General features: G+C 50.3%; 1 protein-coding gene across 1 annotated transcript in view; it reads left to right on the top strand.

Moving 5' to 3' along the window:
- Positions 1 to 2,876: 2,876 nt before the first annotated feature.
- The window catches only part of LOC127009162 (trans-acting T-cell-specific transcription factor GATA-3-like), a 178,645-nt gene continuing 176,072 nt past the window's right edge, over positions 2,877 to 5,449 (top strand). Inside the window, exon 1 of the mRNA XM_050881956.1 lies at positions 2,877 to 5,449. This exon is cut by the window's right edge and continues 226 nt beyond it. The gene's annotated coding sequence lies outside the window, so the exon portion shown is untranslated.

Here is a 5,449-nt window from a genome sequence, read left to right as displayed (position 1 = left end):
AACCCTCGTACACATATATTAGTCTCCTCTCTCTTTCACCTATATACCTTTCCCACGTCACACTACACCCACAACACTACTCACACCCCATCTCACCTTAACCATCCCTCACTACCATGTTCCTCCATCTGCAACAAGCAATTTCACTCTACTTAACATACACATAACCAAACCAACCCAACTCTACTGCTGTTATGTTTTTTTCTTAGCCCCAGCACAGCAGCCTTACCACAGCGCATTATTAACACAGCTGTCTATAGCACTTAATCCATTCACGTATTAACCCCGTTCTTGCTGGTGAGATCGGTTTGAGGTGTAAACAGCACATCATTAACATCAGTCAAGGGGAATGGGAACAGGAAACATCGGAGTTCTAGCAGTTTATAAAGAGCTGAAGAGAGGGCATTTTACTCCTTGTTCCTGAGGGCGAGGTGAAGTTCGCACAGCGTCGTTATTTCAGCTCATTAACATCGGTCAGGTCAAAGGGAACAGGAAGTATCGAGATTCTGACAGTTTCTAAAGACCTGAGTCGGTATATTACTCCTTCTCTTCTCTTCCTCCTTTTATATCACCTAAACGACCACCTCTCCTACTCCTTCCGTATCACTCCTTCGGGTTCATTACACTCCGCAGCTACACTCCTTTTCACTCCTCAGCATCAGAGTTCTAACAGTTTCTAAAGAGTTACTCATTCCATTCTACACCCAACCACCACCGGCACTACCAGCTCTTCTTTTCTCCTCATTCCGTATCACCTTCGGGTTCATTACACTCCTCAGCTACACTAACCTTTTCACTTCTCAGGTGCCCCGCGCGTCGCCCCGCCCTCGCCCTCCCTCAATAGAGACGTCCCACTCCTTGTTAAGGCCTGAGTAACAAAGATCCTGACTGTTTAATATCCAATAAGTTATTTACTATCCACCACCTCTGTTTTGCATACTCCGGCGTCCGGCTACCAATAAACGTCTGGTTCGCCCTCAGCCCCCGGTCCGTAAGGCTCAAAAACTCGTTGGTGTGAGGCGGGTTTTAGGCTCTACGGCGCCACCTATTTGTATGTAAAATCCAAATCACGTTTTAGTCTCCTCTCCGGCCATCACGGCGGGGATGGTTCCATATGTCTTGAGGAGCGAGGAGGCTGAAGGAGACTTGGAGGAGATGAGGAGGAGGGGCGGGGAGAAGAGAAGGAGGAGGAGTGGGCCGAGTAGGAGGAGGAGGAGGCTGGGTAAGACAGGGAAAGAAAGATAGGAGAAAGGTGTCTGAGGCAGGAAAGATACAGTAAAGAAAGAGGATGATTTCAGAGGAGGAAAAATATAAATGGAACAACGGAAAGTGAGCGGTCCGAGAGGGAGAGAGAGAGAGAGGGAGTACCCGCGATGAACCGGCCCGACCCAGCGTTGCGGGGAGGACGGCCGCGGATCAATAAGTCACAGTAAGTAGGAGAAACGTGAGCTTCGGCGGACGAGAGGAATAAGAATATATACATACACGTAAAAGAAAACGCAAAATGAACATCAACAAAGGGAAATGAAGATGACAAGCGGGATGATTAGCGTGAAATACATTTGTGAGTCGTGGAGGCCAAGAACAGTGTGGTACAAATTGCATCCCCTTGAATAAGAAGAAAAGACGAGCATCAGGCAGAGAGAGGCCCGATGCATCACCCTTGTGGTCTCGGTTCGCCTCTAAGCAGCGCCGCCCAACACTCCTTTGTCACCGATGCAACACTACGGCTTCCAGAGCACCGCCATAACGTAACCATACAGTCCACCAGTGTAACTCAGACGCCTATACTACGACGCCGCTATACAAGCCCACACATACACTCATATTTCATTTCCACGCCACAGTAACTTGTAGTGGTAAGTTTTTGTGTTCTCGAAAGTTTCAGGACAGACACAAACCAGCTTGCAGATGATACCGTAGCGAACAGTCATACGCCAATACCATTTCTACAAGACATACATATAACCTGACATCGACGGAGTTAACCCATGCTCTCAATGGTAGCACACGCGTTCACATTCACTGTAAACTAGTAAAACACACTCATACCAACACAAACACACGATACTCTTCCATTGATCCATATTCATTCATCCCAACACAATTAGAACATCGCAAACATCCTCTCGTTATATACATCAACATACATTGGCATATATTGACCTCTCTTTTAGCAGCTCATAACTTTTGTCTATGTAGGAACAGCGATCAGCGGGCTTTTTTTTTACAGCTTTTTTTGTTGCCCTTGAGCTGTTTCTTTAGCTGTAGAAAAAAAAAATACACATCTTCGCCGAAACACACCTCTACACCGCCCTTTCACCATACTAGCACATCTCAACACACTTACACCACAGGGACAATATATACTCACACACTCCTACTGTCATACACTTACCATGGAACAATCACCACATTCCAGGGACTGACCAAACCACAGTTACAGGAAACATCTACTCACAACCATAGACAATAACACTCACAGCAATAACCATACCAGCAATAACCAACAACCATAGACACAACCATACACACAACAAGCAATAACCATCACACCACTGCAACCACAACCATAGACAAACCAGACATAGTTTTAATACATATGCGCACGAAGTGAATAGAAACACACACTCTCCCGTAATACTCATACAATGTACTCGTATATTACACAACAGATTCATGTAATACGAGTTCACTGCTTAGATACATTCAACTCAACACTCAGACACCCTCTCTCGATCCTTCTAGCTGTCTTCGGTTCACATGAGCAGTGTTTAGCGAGCATTTTTTGTGTTTTTTGTAGTTTTAAAAGTTGCCTGTCTTCTTTGTTGTAAAAAAGATGCGACTGATGTTAATTCCAAACCCACACCACTTGGACGGTCGACGCGTTCATACCATTCTTGTATCAGTCATTCGGTCACAAAACTTGCATGACCTGACACCGCTAAGGCAAAGACTCACGCGCCCTTAAGCCCACCACTGATCCCCTTCCACTTCCACCCAGGATTAAGCACAGTCATACACACTCATTCACCTCCATCCTCCCTCTCTCTCCCGACACACAAATATAAAAATACCATGTAATTCAGAAGCAGCAGCAGCAATAACACTCCTTGAATCGAGTCCCAACAACTAATTCTGCCCCATCACCCGTCCCTGCATGGTGTCGTGTTTGCGTCCTCGTCGTGCTGGGGGCGTGGCGGGCTGCACACGGTTCACACAGCGACGGGCAACAAACAGGGAACCATAACTGGAGTGGTTTGTGGTCTTCTGACAGTCTATAAAGAATGCTTCCTTATTTTTGTTTTCCTGCGACAGTTTTATTTATTCCCCCTCCGTCCCCCCTTGATTGACGCGCTGGCCACGGACCAAAGCTTGCTTGGGTGTTTATAATGAAAACTCCGACGTAAACAGTCTTACAGTCAAAGTATGTTGCATTGGAAGGACATGGCTCGCATATCACCGCAATGCTTCCTTCACAAATATGTTGTCAATAAGCTGAAGTGAATGTTCCCCGAGCTAAACACGTGAATCAGCTCCAGACGAGAGAGGAAAGACAGCGACCAAGGAACGAAAGTGCGGGTTTGGCTGGAGGAAGCGACTCGCTGCGAAGCAAAATGTCTCCGGGCCGCCCGCCGCGCCAGACCTGGCGGGTCTTCGCCGTAGAGCTGATGCTCGGCGCGGAGCCTCCAGCAGGCCGCCCCTGCTCGTGCCGCGGCGGTGGCTGCAGCAGTTACGGTTCTTCATGAGGCGCTGTTCCTGACGTGGGTCTTGTCGGAGCTGCAACACGTGTCGCTTTCCTTGCCTCCATGGCCTTGGTTAGTCGTGCAGGCGCCCACACATCACCGCCGAGCCCCGCGAGACGGTCCCCTCACTCCTCACCATCACATTCATGCCGCGAATATTCATCATTGTGAAAACACCGCGGCAGCGTCCCCGTGTCTCGTGTCTGGGCTCATCTCGTTTCGCCGCGGCAGTGTGCTGGTGGTCGATCGCCGCGGCCTGCACAGCCTTCCCGTCCCCGCCGCCTCCTCGGCGTGTGTGTGACATCCCTGTGTTCCTGGGGGGCTCCTCGCCGGGCCTCCCAGCACTGCTCCCCAAACATTTTCCGTCGCTGCCGGAGTCATGCCTCGGAGATGGCAGCAGCGGAGAGCCAGACTCCTTAATCCACTTTCCCTTGTCTCTGCGCGCCGCGAGTTTTGCATGACAACAAGTGTTATGGACGAGAACGGGTTTGATAAGCGTCTGTAACTCATCCATACCTCGAGGCCTCACGAGCCTCTCTCTGCACACATCATAAAGCAGCCCTGCGCCAGCCGTCTCAGGTTTATCCCCTAACACATGTACTTTCCCTAAGCTCGCCAATTTGCATGTGCACCATTGCAGGCTGAACAGTTTGCGGAGATATAATCGAGGTCCGGACACCGACTCCTCCGTGTTTTATCCCAGAGTTTCGGTCGCTTCCTTCATCGAAACACAGCTACGACTCGATGCAATGTTGCAGGTTATCTATCAAAGCAAGATGAAGCAATGTGAAAATGATGAGCACTACTTTATCAAATTGTTATTTCTAATTGCAGTGTGCTTGTGTCCTTATCGCTCTCATCTGGTCGCAACTCGCGCAGGGATTGGCTGGTGGAGGCGCATGCTCGTTCCACCCCCTGCCGCGCCCGCCAATCACAGATCTTATCGCGGGTGGGCGGAGTCGACACACGGGTGGGAGTCTGCTGTGCACGAAAGCGAGAATGGGAAACTAACTAAAGGAAGATGATACTTGGGAGTCACAATATTGAACTATGATGGTCTCAGGTCAATCCTCAGCCCTCTACTAAACACGATGGCTCGGTCTAACTCAATATTAAATGCAAAAAAGATCTAAACAAGAAGAGAGATGGCGCTCGGAGCGTGGACCCGGCGCGGTGAGGGCCGAGTCTGGTTCTTCCGCCTGCCACTAGGAGGAGCTGGCGAGGCCTCGATGGGGCAGTGAAGATAGTGTTATCAGAAAGCAGGTTATCTGCAATCTCCACGTTGTGATAACCTCCTCCCTCATTATTACCAAACAAAACAAACAGGCCAGTATGGTGTTCTATGGAGGCGGGAGGAGGAGCGGGCGGCGCGCAGGGCTCAGTGTGCGGCGGCCAGCGGAGCCTCAGCGTCTGCACTGAACGCGTTTTTGTCAAAGTGGTTCAGGTCAAAGCACGCGAGGATTTCGTTCCCTCAGCCCGCGTCCCCCACGACGAAGTGCGGAGGAGGCGAGTTTACGGCCGTGTGGGGCCAGGTGCTGCTGAGGGCCTTATGTGAAGTGGCACCGACACCCGTCCAGGGCTGCCCCTCCCCCCTCCCTCCCCCGGACTGACCCCCGGCCCCATAATGCCGGAGCGCCCCGTCCGCGCCATGGGAATATAACGTCTTTGACAAGTGGCCGCAAAAGCGATACTCCCGCGAGGGC

Source organism: Eriocheir sinensis, chromosome 40, assembly GCF_024679095.1.
Source record: "Eriocheir sinensis breed Jianghai 21 chromosome 40, ASM2467909v1, whole genome shotgun sequence".
Classification (NCBI taxonomy): Eukaryota; Metazoa; Arthropoda; class Malacostraca; order Decapoda; family Varunidae; genus Eriocheir; species Eriocheir sinensis.
The sequence above is the reverse complement of the archived record's forward strand: the minus strand, read 5'-3'. Positions and strand labels throughout refer to the sequence as shown.